This window comes from Oncorhynchus keta, chromosome 25 (assembly GCF_023373465.1).
Source record: "Oncorhynchus keta strain PuntledgeMale-10-30-2019 chromosome 25, Oket_V2, whole genome shotgun sequence".
Classification (NCBI taxonomy): domain Eukaryota; kingdom Metazoa; phylum Chordata; class Actinopteri; order Salmoniformes; family Salmonidae; genus Oncorhynchus; species Oncorhynchus keta.
In genome coordinates this window covers 13,496,374-13,512,915 of record NC_068445.1, presented here as the reverse complement: position 1 = coordinate 13,512,915, position 16,542 = coordinate 13,496,374, and positions in this window count along the sequence as shown.

Genomic DNA, 16,542 nt, shown 5'->3' with positions numbered 1-16,542 from the left:
CTAGAACTGAGATGCAGTATCTTAGACCACTGAGCCACTCGGGAGGCCTCAAGTTTCAAGTTTTATTAGTTGTATGTGTTGTGCGCTTACTTGCAGGTTCCTTCTCGACAATGAAACAGCAATAAGAAATAAGAAAAGATAAGAATGCCAACATAAAGTAAATGGCTCAGTAGAATATAATAAATATTTGAGCATAAATATAATACAGGAAGGCACAATTTATAGTCCAACATTTACATGTGTTTTCGGGGAATCGAGGGGCAAGTGTTTAAATTGTGCAGTATTCATTATAAAGGTCTTGTAGCAGCAGCAGCTGTGTTGTTTGTGTTTGTGTTTGTGTTTGTGTTTGTGTTTGTGTTTGTGTTTGTGTTTGTGTTTGTGTGTGTGTGTGCGTGCGTGCATGCGTGCGTGCATGCGTGTATGTTAAGGTGCAGAGAATCAGAGCAGGTGGTCAGTCCAGTTTAACTGTTCAGCAGTCTGATGACTTGTAGATAGAAACTGTTTCTGAGCCTTTTGGTATCAGACCTCATGCTCTGATACCATCTGCCCGATGGTAAGCGAGAGCACAGCTCATGGCTGGGGTGTGTGGGGTCCTTGATGATTCTGCGGGCCTTTCTCAGGCTCCATTTCGAGTACATGTCCTGGATGGGTGGGAGCACGACCTCAGTGATGTGATGGGCCGTCTTCACCACCTTCACCACGTGAATGGAGCAATTCCCGTACCAGGCCGTGATGCAAACGGTCAGGACGCTCTCGATTGTGCAACGATATTATTTGGAGTGGACCCGGGGTGGCATGACGAATTTCTTCAGCCGCTTTCGGAAGTAGAGACGTTGTTGCCTCCTCTTGACAAGAGTGGTGGTGTTGTTGGTCCACGTCAAGTCCTCTGTGATATGGACTCAGAGGAACTTCAAACTGTTTGCTCTCTACTGTAGTCCTGTTGATGTGGATCGGGCCATGTTCCCTCTTCTGCTTCCTGAGGTCAACAATGAACTTCTTTGTTTTGCTGACGTGGGAGAGGCTGTTGACCTGGCACCACAATGCCAGGTCACTTACCTTCTCCCTATAGGCTGACTCGTTGTTGTTATAAGGCCGAGAACCGTGGTGTCGTCAGCAAACTTTATAATGGACTTGGAGTTGTGCAAAGCCATGCGTCGTGGGTGAACAGGGAGTACAGCAGAGGGCTGAGGACACACCCTTGGGGGGCCCCTGTGTTAAGAGTCATTGTAGAGGAGGCTTTGTTACCAGTCCTCACAGCCTGTGGTCTGCCCGTCAGGATGTCCAGGATCCATTTGCAGAGGGTGGTGTCCAGACCCAGGACTCTGAGCTTGGTGTCGAGTTTGATGGGAACAATAGTTGAATGCTGAATTGTTAATAGCATTCTCACATAGGTGTTCCTCTTGTCCAGATGTGTTGTGGCCGTGTGAATAGCAATGGAAATGGTATCTTCCGTGGATCTGATCTCATTGGCACAAATAGGAGGATGTATAGAAGAGTCAATAAACAACAGAGCAACACTATAAGCTTCAGAGGTGAAGAATGTGAATGGCTAGGCTAGAGTTTTTGGAGTTGGGGGTTACTGTGTGGCTGTGTGCAAGGGCACGGGGTCATCTGCGTTGTTGCATTCCGCTAGTAAAAACCCGAAGCTCCCATCATGCACAAGCGCGAGGCAGGGGCAGGGAGTCAGTCACGAGGTTAGGGTTAACCCTGTCCCTCGTCCTCTCCTCCCAGTCCTTTTGTTCCTGCTGCCACAGATGGTCACGGCCCCGTGTGACTGTCACATCCGCAGGTCGCAAATACCATGGTCTAGGTCAGACATACACACTGTAACAGTCCTCAGGAAAGCCACTCTGCAACTTCATCACATCTTGTAGATTTTCTCTTACTTACATAGCATATGTAAGTTAAGCATCATGCATGTAAAAGTCTTAGTTCGCATGTTAATGATATTTAAGACAAGCAGATTTGCTGTATCTCATATGTTCACACAGCTCATGACTGGAGGCTTCCTGGGTATTATTTGAAGAGAGAATCACAACATTTATCTGAAGGTCATAAAATACAGTGTGTTGTGGTATTCATTCAGATAGAGCCTCATCCTTTCTGAATCCTCTTCCTTTGTCCAGTGAATAGTTGAACTGATCTGAAATTCTGAGAATGTAGTTACCCATCCTTCTTGTCTGATAGAGCAATACTGTTTGCATAATGGGTTAGGCGGAAGCACACTTGAATAGATTATAGAATCAAGCCTGCTTCTGCTTAAACAAGGGGGAAACAATTTGGTTTGATTCTTTCTTTTCTGTATAGTGGAGCTACAGTCCCTTCAGAAAGTATTCATACCCCTTGACTTGTTCCACATTGTGTTGTGTTACAGTCTGAATTCAAAATGGATTAAAAAATAAATACCTCTCAACCATTTACACACATTTCCCCATAATGAGAAAGTGAAAACATGTTTTTAGAAATGTTTTCAAATGTATTGAAAATTAAATATGGAAATATCTAATTTACATACGTATTTACACCCCAGAGTCAATACTTTGTAGAATCAACTTTGGCAGTGATTAGAGCTGTGAGTCTTTCGGGGTAAGTCTCTAAGGGCCTGATTCTGACCCGAGTTAAGCGGGCGTAAATGGAACGTAATTCCCCTTTTTTGCACTTATTTCTCTATGCGTATTCTGATGATTAACTTAAGCATGAGAATACCGTGCTATTCACCTGCTATTCATTTTGGGTGGAGATTGAATACATTACGGTGTGGCGGAGGTGTATTCACAGATACACTGTATTCTGACCTTGACTTGATGACCTAATAATTCCACCACCTGTACATGTGAGGAAACCATAAATGAGATCTAGCGAACCTACCGCTTCCAAGTGGAAACAGCATCTACTTTATTTTTTCAGATAGAAAAAACACCATTCTCCATAAACGGGTTGGTTGTTTAAATCAAATCCAATTTTATTTGTCACATGTGCCGAATATAACAACCTTACCGTGAAATGCTTACTTACAAGCCATTAACCAACAATGCAGTTTTAAGAAAGTAGAGTTAAGAAAATATTTTTCTCCATCCCTAGCAAACAAAGCTGATTAATCAAATTGCATTCTAAACTGAAGATCATGGTCCTGGATGGCAGGAAGCTTGGCTCTACTGGGCTGTACGCACTACTCTCTGTAGCGCCTTAAGGTCGGATGCCGAGCAGTTGGCATTGCGAAGGAAATTTTACAGTCTTGAAAATGTTAATCTTGTCTTTGGTGTCATTAACAATCCTTGGTTCCTGCCTGTGCCTGGTAAAAATATACCTCCTCCTTAGGACCATCTGGCAGAACGCTGTTATTTAGGTTACGAAAGGAGATGTGCCAGACACATGCCGGAACCAACCCTATGAAATATGCCTAATGCGAACGTGTCTGTAACCAGTATATAAGGGAACCGTTTGAGCTCCTGATCGACATGTGTACTTGTTGCATTGAGTTGTTTGAAACCTCTCCAGCTCGCTGAAAATAAACAATGTGTTGAGGATCAGCGTGGCAGATGTGTTGTTGCCTACCCTTACCACCTGGGGGCGGCCCTTCGGGAAGTCAATGATCCAGTTGCAGAGGGAGGTGTTTAGTCCCAGTGTCCTTAGCTTAGTTTAAAAATATATATATATTTCACCTTTATTTAACCAGGTAGGCTAGTTGAGAACAAGTTCTCATTTGCAACTGCGACCTGGCCAAGATAAAGCATAGCAGTGTGAGCAGACAACACAGAGTTACACATGGAGTAAACAATTAACAAGTCAATAACACAGTAGAAAAAAAGGGGGAGTCTATATACAATGTGTGCAAAAGGCATGAGGAGGTAGGCGAATAATTACAATTTTGCAGATTAACACTGGAGTGATAAATGATCAGATGGTCATGTACAGGTAGAGATATTGGTGTGCAAAAGAGCAGAAAAGTAAATAAATAAAAACAGTATGGGGATGAGGTAGGTGAAAGTGGGTGGGCTATTTACCAATAGACTATGTACAGCTGCAGCGATCGGTTAGCTGCTCAGATAGCTGATGTTTGAAGTTGGTGAGGGAGATAAAAGTCTCCAGTTTCAGCGATTTTTGCAGTTCGTTCCAGTCACAGGCAGCAGAGTACTGGAACGAAAGGCGGCCAAATGAGGTGTTGGCTTGAGGGATGATCAGTGAGATAAACCTGCTGGAGCGCGTGCTACGGATGGGTGTTGCCATCGTGACCAGTGAACTGAGATAAGGCGGAGCTTTACCTAGCATGGACTTGTAGATGACCTGGAGCCAGTGGGTCTGGCGACGAATATGTAGCGAGGGCCAGCCGACTAGAGCATACAAGTCGCAGTGGTGGGTGGTATAAGGTGCTTTAGTGACAAAACGGATGGCACTGTGATAGACTGCATCCAGTTTGCTGAGTAGAGTGTTGGAAGCCATTTTGTAGATGACATCGCCGAAGTCGAGGATCGGTAGGATAGTCAGTTTTACTAAGGTAAGCTTGGCGGCGTGAGTGAAGGAGGCCTTAGAAAGCGGAATAGAAAGCCGACTCTTGATTTGATTTTCAATTGGAGATGTTTGATATGAGTCTGGAAGGAGAGTTTTCAGTCTAGCCAGACACCTAGGTGCTTATAGATGTCCACATATTCAAGGTCGGAACCATCCTGGGTGGTGATGCTAGTCGGGCATGCGGGTGCAGGCAGCGATCGGTTGAAAAGCATGCATTTGGTTTTACTAGCGTTTAAGAGCAGTTGGAGGCCACGTAAGGAGTGTTGTATGGCATTGAAACTCGTTTGGAGGTTAGATAGCACAGTGTCCAAGGACCGGCCGGAAGTATATAGAATGGTGTCGTCTGCGTAGAGGTTGATCAGGGAATCGCCCGCAGCAAGAGCAACATCATTGATATATACAGAGAAAAGAGTCAGCCCGAGAATTGAACCCTGTGGCACCCCCATAGAGACTGCCAGAGGACCAGACAGCATGCCCTCCGATTTGACACACTGAACTCTTTCTGCAAAGTAATTGGTGAACCAGGCAAGGCAGTCATCCGAAAAACCGAGGCTACTGAGTCTGCCGATAAGAATATGGTGATTGACAGAGTCGAAAGCCTTGGCAAGGTCGATGAAGACAGCTGCACAGTACTGTCTTTTATCGATGGCGGTTATGATATCGTTTAGTACCTTGAGTGTGGCTGAGGTGCACCCGTGACCGGCTCGGAAACCAGATTGCACAGCGGAGAAGGTACGGTGGGATTCGAGATGGTCAGTGACCTGTTTGTTGACTTGGCTTTCGAAGACCTTAGATAGCCTCAGGGCAGGATGCCTCAGGGCAGGATGGATATAGGTCTGTAACAGTTTGGGTCCAGGGTGTCTCCCCCTTTGAAGAGGGGGATGACTGTGGCAGCTTTCCAATCGTTGGGGATCTCAGACGATATGAAAGAGAGGTTGAACAGGCTGGTAATAGGGGTTGCGACAATGGCGGCGGATAGTTTCAGAAATAGAGGGTCCAGATTGTCAAGCCCAGCTGATTTGTACGGGTCCAGGTTTTGCAGCTCTTTCAGAACATCTGCTATCTGGATTTGGGTAAAGGAGAACCTGGAGAGGCTTGGGCGAGGAGCTGCGGGGGGGGCGGAGCTGTTGGCCGAGGTTGGAGTAGCCAGGCGGAAGGCATGGCCAGCCGCTGAGAAATGCTTATTGAAGTTTTCGATAATCATGGATTTATTGGTGGTGACCGTGTTACCTAGCCTCAGAGCAGTGGGCAGCTGGGAGGAGGTGCTCTTGTTCTCCATGGACTTCACAGTGTCCCAGAACTTTTTGGAGTTGGAGCTACAGGATGCAAACTTCTGCCTGAAGAAGCTGGCCTTAGCTTTCCTGACTGACTGCGTGTATTGGTTCCTGACTTCCCTGAACAGTTGCATATCACGGGGACTATTCTATGCTATTGCAGTCCGCCACAGGATGTTTTTGTGCTGGTCGAGGGCAGTCAGGTCTGGAGTGAACCAAGGGCTGTATCTGTTCTTAGTTCTGCATTTTTTGAACGGAGCATGCTTATCTAAAATGGTGAGGAAGTTACTTTTAAAGAATGACCAAGCATCCTCAACTGACGGGATGAGGTCAATGTCCTTCCAGGATACCCGGGCCAGGTCGATTAGAAAGGCCTGCTCACAGAAGTGTTTTAGGGAGCGTTTGACAGTGATGAGGGGTGGTCGTTTGACTGCGGCTCCGTGGCGGATACAGGCAATGAGGCAGTGATCGCTGAGATCCTGGTTGAAGACAGCGGAGGTGTATTTGGAGAGCCAGTTGGTCAGGATGACGTCTATGAGGGTGCCCTTGTTTACAGAGTTAGGGTTGTACCTGGTGGGTTCCTTGATGATTTGTGTGAGATTGAGGGCATCTATCTTAGATTGTAGGACTGCCGGGGTGTTAAGCATATCCCAGTTTAGGTCACCTAACAGAACAAACTCTGAGGCTAGATGGGGGGCGATCAATTCACAAATGGTGTCCAGGGCACAGCTGGGAGCTGAGGGGGGTCGGTAGCAGGCGGCAACAGTGAGAGACTTATTTCTGGAGAGAGTAATTTTCAAAATGAGTAGTTCAAACTGTTTGGGTATGGACCTGGAAAATATGACATTACTTTGCAGGCTATCTCTGCAGTAGACTGCAACTCCTCCCCCTTTGGCAGTTCTATCTTGACGGAAGATGTTATAGTTGGTTATGGAAATCTCTGAATTTTTGGTGGCCTTCCTGAGCCAGGATTCAGACACGGCAAGGACATCAGGGTTAGCAGAGTGTTCTAAAGCAGTGAGTAAAACAAATTTAGGGAGGAGGCTTCTGATGTTGGCATGCATGAAACCAAGGCTTTTTCGATCACAGAAGTCAACAAATGAGGGTGCCTGGGGACATGCAGGGCCTGGGTTTACCTCCACATCACCCGCGGAACAGAGAAGGAGTAGTATGAGGGTGCGGCTAAAGGCTATCAAAACTGGTCACCTAGAGCGTTGGGGACAGAGAATAAGAGGAGCAGGTTTCTGGGCATGGTAGAGTATATTCAGGGCATAATGCGCAGACAGGGTATGGTGGGGTGCGGGTACAGCGGAGGTAAGCCCAGGCACTGGGTGATGATGAGGAGGTTGTATCTCTGGACATGCTGGTTGTAATGGGTGAGGTCACCGCATGTGTGGGAGGTGGGACAAAGGAGGTAACAGGGATATGAAGAGTGGAACTAGGGGCTCCATTGTGAACTAAAACAATGATAACTAACCTGAACAACAGTATACAAGGCATATTGACATTTGGTAGATACAGTAATCACAGGTGTTGAATTGGGCTAGCTAAAACAGTAGGTGAGACAACAACAGCTAATCAGGCACAACAAACAGGTAAAATGGCGTTGACTAGGGGGCCGACAGATAAAACAAACAAGCAGAATGGAGTACCGTGATTAATGGACAGTCCAGCGTGCATCAGCTATGTAGCCAAGAGATCAGTGTCCAGGGGGCAGAGGTGGATGGGCAGGGAAGCTGGACTGGCGAGTGTTATCCAGGTAAAAAAAAACTAACAATGACTAAATAGCTTGTAGCTAGTTAGCTGGTTAGCGTCTGGAGGTTCTTGAGTGTGTTCTAAAGAATAAAAAATAATAGCGATTCCGTATCACATTGGGTGAGGCAGGTTTCCGGAAGGTATAAACAAATTAAAAATCAAAAAGAGATAGAGACTATGAGTGTTTGGGACTTCAGGGTTAGCAGGCCTGTGCTAACAAGCTAACAGTTCGGGCCCGGGCTGACAAGGTAGCAGTTAGCGGACCGGAGCCAGACAAGCTGAGTTATTAGCAAGCAGGGAGATAGCGAGGGCTAGAGAGTTAGCCTTTGGGGGACGTCGCGATGGGGTGAGTCTGTTTATTCCTCTTCATGCGGTGACATCGATAGACCGGTCGTGGGCCCGGGTATTGTAGCCCAGGAGTATGCTACAGGTGCTCTGGCCGGGCTAGCTTCAAGCTGAGTGGGTGGAAACGCTAGCTAGCTAGTTGTGAAGATCTAGCTGAAAAAAAATGCAGTTTGCGGTGGGAATCCGGGGATGAAAAATAAATAGGTCCATTATGCTCTGGTTAGAGTCGCGTTGTTCGAACTGGCGAGAGCTTTCCGGGCTGAAAGTTAGCTGATGACTGGTTAGCTGAAGACCGCTAGCATAGCTGGTGGTTAGCTGGCTAGCTTCAGTTGAGGGGTTCCGGTTCCGAAGTAAATATAGATACTTTAGGAAAAATAGCTACATTGGGTGAGGCGGGTTGCAGGAGAGTATTTGGAAGCTTAGGTTTAGCAAAATGTTTTTAAAGAGATATGCGAAGAAAAATATGTAAAAAAACGAAAAAGAAACGATATACACAAGGGACATGACACGACAGGACGACTTACTGCTACGCCATCTTGGAAAAAAACACCCAGTGGTGAGCTTTGTAGTCAATTAACAGCATTCTCACATATGTGTTCCTTTTGTCCAGGTGGGAAAGGACAGTGTGGAGTACAATTGAGATTGCATCATCTGTGGATCTGTTAGGGCAGTATGCAAATTGGAGTGGGTCTAGGGTTTCCGGGATGATGGTGTTGACGTGAGTGCTACTGGGCAGTAGTCATTTTTTCATTTGATTTATTTCACCTTTATTTAACCAGGTAGGCTAGTTGAGAACAATTTCTCATTTGCAACTGCAACCTGGCCAAGACAAAGCGTAGCAATTCGACACATACAACAACACAGAGTAGTTGTAGGCAGATTACCTTCGCTTTAGGCAGGTTACCTTTCCTTTCTTGGGTTTCCATAATAGTTTGCGAGCCCTGCCACATCCAACGAGCGTCAGAGTTTAGCTACAAAACCGATGCACGCACAATCATGGGGAAAAACAGACGGGGTTGGTGTAGATTGTAAACTATATTTAGTCTCCAATGTTTATTGATATCATAAATACATTTGCACAATGAGCACTTGTTGTCTCTTAATTAAATGGTTAAAGTTATTGGTTAGCTAGCTAGCAAATTTTGGCCACTGTGCCACTCATGGCTCCTGAGTGGCAAAGTGGTCTAAGGCACTGCATCTCAGTGCAGTGCCTTAGACCACTGCCTTAGAGGTGACACTACAGACCCTGGTTCGATTCCAGGTTGTATCACAACCCGCCGTGATTGGGAGTCCCATAGGGCGGCGCACAATTGGCACTGCATCGTTAGGGTTTGGCCGTCACTGTAAATTTGTTCTTTGCTGTCTATCAACTTTCCCACAGTAAAATGTATGAAATGCTGTGCCATGATGCGGAATTTGTCTTAATTAGAGGCTACCCCGACTTACTCTGGGTAGCCTCTATCATGTTAAATATTATCCACTATCAGTATCGACCGTCAGTAGGCCTAATAATAACACATATTCAACTGCCAATGTACTGTTAGTTCCCTTCAGTTGGTAAAGCCTACATTATCATTGCATTTAATTCCATTGTTACATTTACCTTCATTTGTTACGCTTACCTAAATATGCATATATTTAGATGGCTTTCTTTCATTGATCCCTAATATTCTGAACCCGTTCTCTCTATATATTCTATTGAGTCTGTTGACAAAATTCAAACTAAAAGGTACACCAAATGTACTGAAAATATTGAAAGAAAACTCCACAAGAAAATCAGTTGGCCAGCAAGTGGGAGGGTTTTCAGCAGTTGAATTACATTTATTCAGCACGTGCCAGGGAACCACGCCTGCAAAGCCAGTGACGCACCTTCATAAGGTAAGTCTGAATACCAATTACTGAGAAGTGCATAGGAAAGGCGTGCGTAAGAAAAGCGTAATTACCTGAGTTGGAATCGGGCCCTAAGAGCTTTCCAAACCTAGATTGTGCAACACTTGCGCATTATTCTTTTTTAAATTGGTTTCTGATCATTGCTAGACAACCATTTTCAGGTCTTGCCATAGATTGTCAAGTAGATTTAACACACAAATGTAACTCGGCCACTCAGGAACATTCACTGTCTTCTTGGTAAGCAACTCCAGTGTATATTTGGCCTTGTGTTTTAAGTTATTGTCCTACTGAATGGTGAATTCATTTCCCAGGGTCTGGTAGAAAGCAGACTGAACCAGATTTTCCTCTGGGATTTTGCCTGCGCTTAGCTCCATTCCGTTTCTTTTTATCCTGAAAACTCCTCAGTCCTTAACGATTACAAGCACACCCATAACATTATGCAGCCACCTCTATGCATGAAAATATGGAGAGTGGTACTCAGTAATGTGTTTTATTGGATTTGCACCGAACATTACATTTTGTATTCAGAACAAAAAGTTAAATTGCTTTGCCACATTTTTTGCAGTATTACTTTAGTACCTTGTTTGCAAACAGGATGCATGTTTTGGAATATTTGTATTCTGTACAGACATTCTTCTTTTCATTCTGTCAATTAGGTTAGTATTGTGGACGAACTACAATGTTGTTGATCCATCCTTAGTTTTCTCCTATCTGAGTTCTCCTACACCTAACGCCAACTGAGTTAGGAAGGGCACCTTTATCTTTGTAGTGACTGGATGTATTGATACACCATCCAAAGTGTAATTAATAATTTCACCATGCTCAAAGGGATATTTAATGTCTGTAAACTATTTTTTACACATTTACCACTAGGTGCATGGACTCTTTTTTTGTGAGGCATTGGAAAATCTTCCTGGTCTTTGTGGTTTGAATTTCATTGCTCGACTGAGGGACCTTACAGATAATTGTAGAGATGAGGTAGTCATTCAAAAAATTATGTTAACCACTATTATTGCACACAGAGTCCATGCAACTTATTATGTGACTTGTTAAGCAAATTTATTTAGGCTTGCCATAACATAGGGGTTGAATGCTTACTGACTCCAGACATTTCAGCTTTTCCTTTCTTTTTTGTTGTCAACAAATCGAAAAACATAATACCACTTTGGCATTCTGGGGTATTGTGTGTAAGCCAGTGACACAAAGTATCAATTTAACCCATTTTAAATTCAGGCTGTAACACAACATGGAACAAGTCAAGGGGTGTGAATGATTTCTGAAGGCACAATGAAGGTTTCTACCATTGACATAGAAGTCCCTTCAATCTTCCGGCGATGCAATCAATTTGTTTACTATGCTAACAACTTCTGGACTGGCAATGATAATCATACCAACAGATCAGATTACATTTACAGTATTGAAGTAAAAAGATTATATATGAACAGCACTTGCTATAATCAGACAATCAAAAGAGCATGGAAACAAAAAGAGCAGCTTAATTCCTCAGAAACTTTGATCCAGGAAAGAGCTTTGTGTCTGCAATTAATCATTTACTGATTTGATTATCTTGCTCCAGCACACTGTAAAAAAAAGGGAAACCCCAAGAGGTCAAACAGACAGCTCCTAATACAATCTGGTAGAGAGCAACATAATTATCCAGCAGATGTCAATAGGGATGAGCTCTGCTTCTGAAACATCACTCATTCCCCAAGGGGGAATTATTTTTTATGGCCTCATAGCAACACAACAGCTCTCAGTTTCTCACATTTGGAGCAAACAAGCTCTTCCCTCTGCACCTCCTGACAGACAGAAGACCAAATTGATGATATGAGTAACTGTTCTGTTAGGAGTGTCAACAGAAGGATGCTCTCATAATCTGTGACGCCTGATATTACATTTCAGTATTACCTCAACATTTTTCTATCACCAACCTGATAGACCACAGCTAATATAACACCACTCCCATGACAAATCAGATATTACATATGCCTATCCAACAGTGATCTGTATTTATGAGTCAGTGAATGTTTTTATAAGGTGTCACGCAGCATATGAATAAATTATAAAGGCCATGTGGCTGTTGGCCTGTTAATTCGCTTGTGGCCGCCAAATATGAAACTTTCATTAACTCAGAGAACATATATGTAAAATAAACAGAGCTATGTTATACAGGTATTAAAATAACAACTATACTATTAAAATAAGAAATTATCAATGGAAATCATTTCAGCATCAATTTTAGAAATGATGATAACATTAATGCTGTTATGTACTAAAATAGGATTTAAAAAAATATATTGCTTAGACATATTGTATAGATACATATTAACAGATTAAAAGGCTCCTTCCATATACAGTACCAGTCCAAAGTTTGGACACTCTAACGGTTGTCGTCTGGAGATAGAGAGGAGGACCAAGGTGCAGCGTGGTAATTGTCCATATAGTAAATATTTTAATGAACACTGAAAACAAAACAATAAACAACCAACGAACAGTCCTGTAAGGTGCAACATGTCACGTTCTGACCTTTATTTCCTGTGTTTTGTATTTAGTTAGTATGGTCAGGGCGTGAGTTGGGTGGGCAGTCTATGTTTGTTTTTCTATGATTTGGGTATTTCTATGTTTCGGCCTAGTATGGTTCTCAATCAGAGGCAGGTGTCATTAGTTGTCTCTGATTGAGAATCATACTTAGGTAGCCTGGGTTTCACTGTGTGTTTGTGGGTGATTGTTCCTGTCTCTGTCTTTGTACCAGATAGGACTGTTTTGAGTTTTCACATTTCTTGTTTTTTTGTTGTCAGTTGTTCATGTGTACCTTAACGTACTAAAAAGAACCATGGACACTTACCACGCCGCGTATTGGTCCTCTGATCCGTTTCGCCTCTCCTCTTCGGAAGAAGAGGAGGAAATTCATTACACAACACAACACTAAACAGAAAACAATCACCCACAAAACACAATGGAAAACAGGCTACCTAAATATGGTTCTCAATCAGGGACAACGATTGACAGCTGCAGAACACAGACATAGAAAATCATAGACAAACTAACATAGACAACCCACCCAACTCACGCCCTGACCATACTAAAACAAAAGACAAAACAAAGGAACTAAGGTCAGAACATGACACTAACCCCCGCAAAACCTGAACCTATAAGGGAGGGTCTGGGTGGGTGTCTGTCCGCGGTGGCGGCTCTGGCGCGGGATGTGGACCCCACTCCACCATATTCTTTCTCCGCCTCCTTAACCGCCTCCGTTGCCTCTTAAGAGCGACGACCCTCGCTGCCGACCTCGGACTGGGGACCCTAGCCACGGGTCCCGAATGGACGGGAGATTCCGGCAGCGCCGGAGTAAAGTACGACTCCGGCAGCGCCAGACAGGCGGGAGACTCCGCCAGCTCCGGAGTGAAGGGTGATTCCGGCATCGCCGGCGTGACAGGTGGCCCTGGCAACACAAACACAGAAAACAGAAAATAACCACCCACAAAACACAATGGAAAACAGGCTACCTACATATGGTTCTCAATCAGGGACAACGATTGACAGCTGCCTCTGATTGAGAACCGTACCATACCAGCCCAAACACAGAAATAGAAAATCAACGACAAACTAACATAGACAACCCACCCAACTCACGCCCTGACCATACTAAAACAAAAGACAAAACAAATGAACTAAGGTCAGAACGTGACACACACCTATTCATTCAAGGCTTTTTCTTTATTTGTACTATTTTCTACATTGTAGAATAATAGTAAAGACATCAAAACTATGAAATAACACATACTGTATGGAATCATGTAGTAACCAAAAAAGTGTTAAACAAATCTAAATATATTTGATATTTGATATTCTTCAAAGTAGCAAGCCTTCACCTTGATGACAGCTTTGCACTCCCTTGGCATTCTCTCAACCAGCTTCATGAGATGTGCCTCACAAGGTGTGCCTTGTTAAAAGTTAATTTGTAGAATTTCTTTCCTTCTTAATGCGTTTGAGCCAATCAGTTGTGTTGTGACAAGGTCGGTGTGGTGTACAGAAGATAGCCCTACTTGGTAAAAGATCAAGTCCATATTATGGCAAGAACAGCTCAAATAAGCAAAGAGAAACGGCAGTCCGTCATTACTTAAAGAGATGAAGGTCAGTCAATACGTAACATTTCAAGAACTTTGAAAGTTTCTTCAAGTGCAGTCGCAAAGCCATCAAACACTATGATGGAACTGGCACTCATGAGGACCTCCATAGGAAAGGAAGACCCAGAGTTATCTCTGCTGCAGAGGATAAGTTCATTAGAGTTAACTGCACCTCAGAATGCAGCCCAAATAAATGCAGACACATCTCAACATCAACTGTTCAGAGGAGTGTGTGAATCGGGCCTTCATGATCGAAATGCTGCAAAGAAACCACTACTAATTTATTTATTTTTATTTCACCTTTATTTAACCAGGTAGGCCGGTTGAGAACAAGTTCTCATTTACAACCGCGACCTGGCCAGAATAAAGCAAAGCAGTGCGACACAAACAACAACAACAGAGTTACACATGGAATAAACAAACATACAGTCAATAACACAATAGAAAAGTCTATATACAATGTGTAAAAACGAAGTAAAGGAAATAAATAGGCCGTAGTGGCGAAATAATGACAATTTATCAAATAAAACACTGAAGTGATAGATGTGCAGAAGATGAATGTGCAAGTAGAGATACTGGGGTGCCAAGGAGCAAAAAAAATTAAAAATAACAATATGGGGATGAGGTAGATGGATTGGTTATTTACAGATGGGATATGTACAAGTGCAATGATCTGTATGCAGCTGTGATAGCTGATGCTTAAAGTTAGTGAGGGAGATATAAGTCTCCAGCTTCAGTGATTTTTGCAATTCGTTCCAGTCATTGGCAGCAGAGAACTGGAAGGAAAGGCAGCCAAATGAGGAATTGGCTTTGGGGGTGACTAGTGAAATATTCCTGCTGGTAAGCATGCTATGGGTGGGTGCTGCTATGGTGACCAGTGAGCTGAGATATAAGCAAAGACTTATAGATGACCTGGAGCCAGTGGGTTTGGCAACGAATATGAAGCGAGGGCCTGCCAACGAGAGAATACAGGTCGCAGTGGTGGGTAGTATATGGGGCTTTGGTGACAAAATGGATGGCACTGTGATAGACTGCATCCAATTTGCTGAGTAGAGTGTTGGCAGCTATTTTGTAAATTACATTGCCGAAGTCAAGGATCGGTAGGATAGTCAGTTTTACGAGGGTATGTTTGGCAGCAGGATGCTTTGTTATTGTTATGAAATAGGAAGCCAATTCTAGATTTAATTTTGTATTGGAGATGCTTAATGTGAGTCTGGAACGAGAGTTTACAGTCTGACCAGAAACCTAGGTATTTGTGGTTGTCCACATATTCTAAGTCAGAACCGTCCAGAGTAGTGATGTTAGGCGGGCGGGCAGGTGCGTGCAGCAATCGGTTGAAGAGCATGCATTTAGTTTTACTTGCATTTAAGAGCAGTTGGATACCATGGAAGGAGAGTTGTGTGGCATTGAAGCTCATCTGGAGGTTAGTTAACACATGTGGTGGCATATTTCTGCTTTACCAAATGAGGAGAGTTACAAACTTCACACACCAGTCAGAGTTATACTTAAACTATTTTATTTATAATAATAAGAGCTTTGCAATAGACTTTTTGAATTTAAATTATGCGCTCTCTAATGAACCATTGAAAGTACCAACAGAAAAGTACAAAGATCTTTTATAGCCAAGATACACCCCTCTCAACTTACATGACGAAGCACAGATCTTAGGAACAGTTCACAAAGGTTAAGATTTGTATGAAAGATATCTATAAAACATAGCAGACAGCAACTGCTGTGTCTACAGTTTTCATTGTAAAGACCAGTGTCTGGCCCTCCTACTCCAAACTGGAACCCGTCTCACCCTGGTACGGTATAGCACAAAAACATTACCTCATGTTGTCTGGAATGCTCTTTAGGCTTAATTACCCAAAGACATCGTAAATCTGCCCTGTCAGTGTTAACTCATAGAGGCCCATCCTCAGTGGAACACACACAATAGTTAACAGAATACTCTATTCTGTTAAATAAAACAACCATTATAATTCAATACAAGCATTATAACATAATCTTGCAATTTTCCATGACACACAGTGTCCAAAGAAAGCCCAGAAGTATACAGAATGGTGTTGTTTGCATAGAGGTGAATCAGAGAATCACCAGCTGCAAGAGCAACATCATTGATGTATACAGAGAAAAGAGTCGGACCGAGAATTGAACCCTGTGGCACCCCATAGAGACTGCCAGAAATCCAGACAACAGGCCCTCCAATTTGACACACTGAACTCTGTCTGAGAAGTAGTTGGTGAACCAGGAGAGGCAGTCATTTGAGAAACCAAGGCTGTTGAGTCTGCCGATAAGAATGCTGTGATTGAGTCGAAAGCCTTGGCCAGGTCGATGAATACGGCTGCACAGTATTGTCTTTTGTCGATGGCGGTTATGATATCGTTTAGGACCTTGAGCGTGGCTGAGGTGCACCCATGACCAGCTCGGAAACCAGATTGCATAGCATAGAAGGTACAGTGGGATTCGAAATGGTCGGTGATCTGTTTGTTAACTTGGCTTTCAAAGACCTTAGAAAGGCAGGGTAGGATAGATATACTGTAGGTCTGTAACAGTTCGGGTCTAGAGTGTCTCCCCCTCTGAAGAGGGGGATGACCGCGGCAGCTTTCCAATCTTTGGGGATCTCAGACAATACAAAAGAG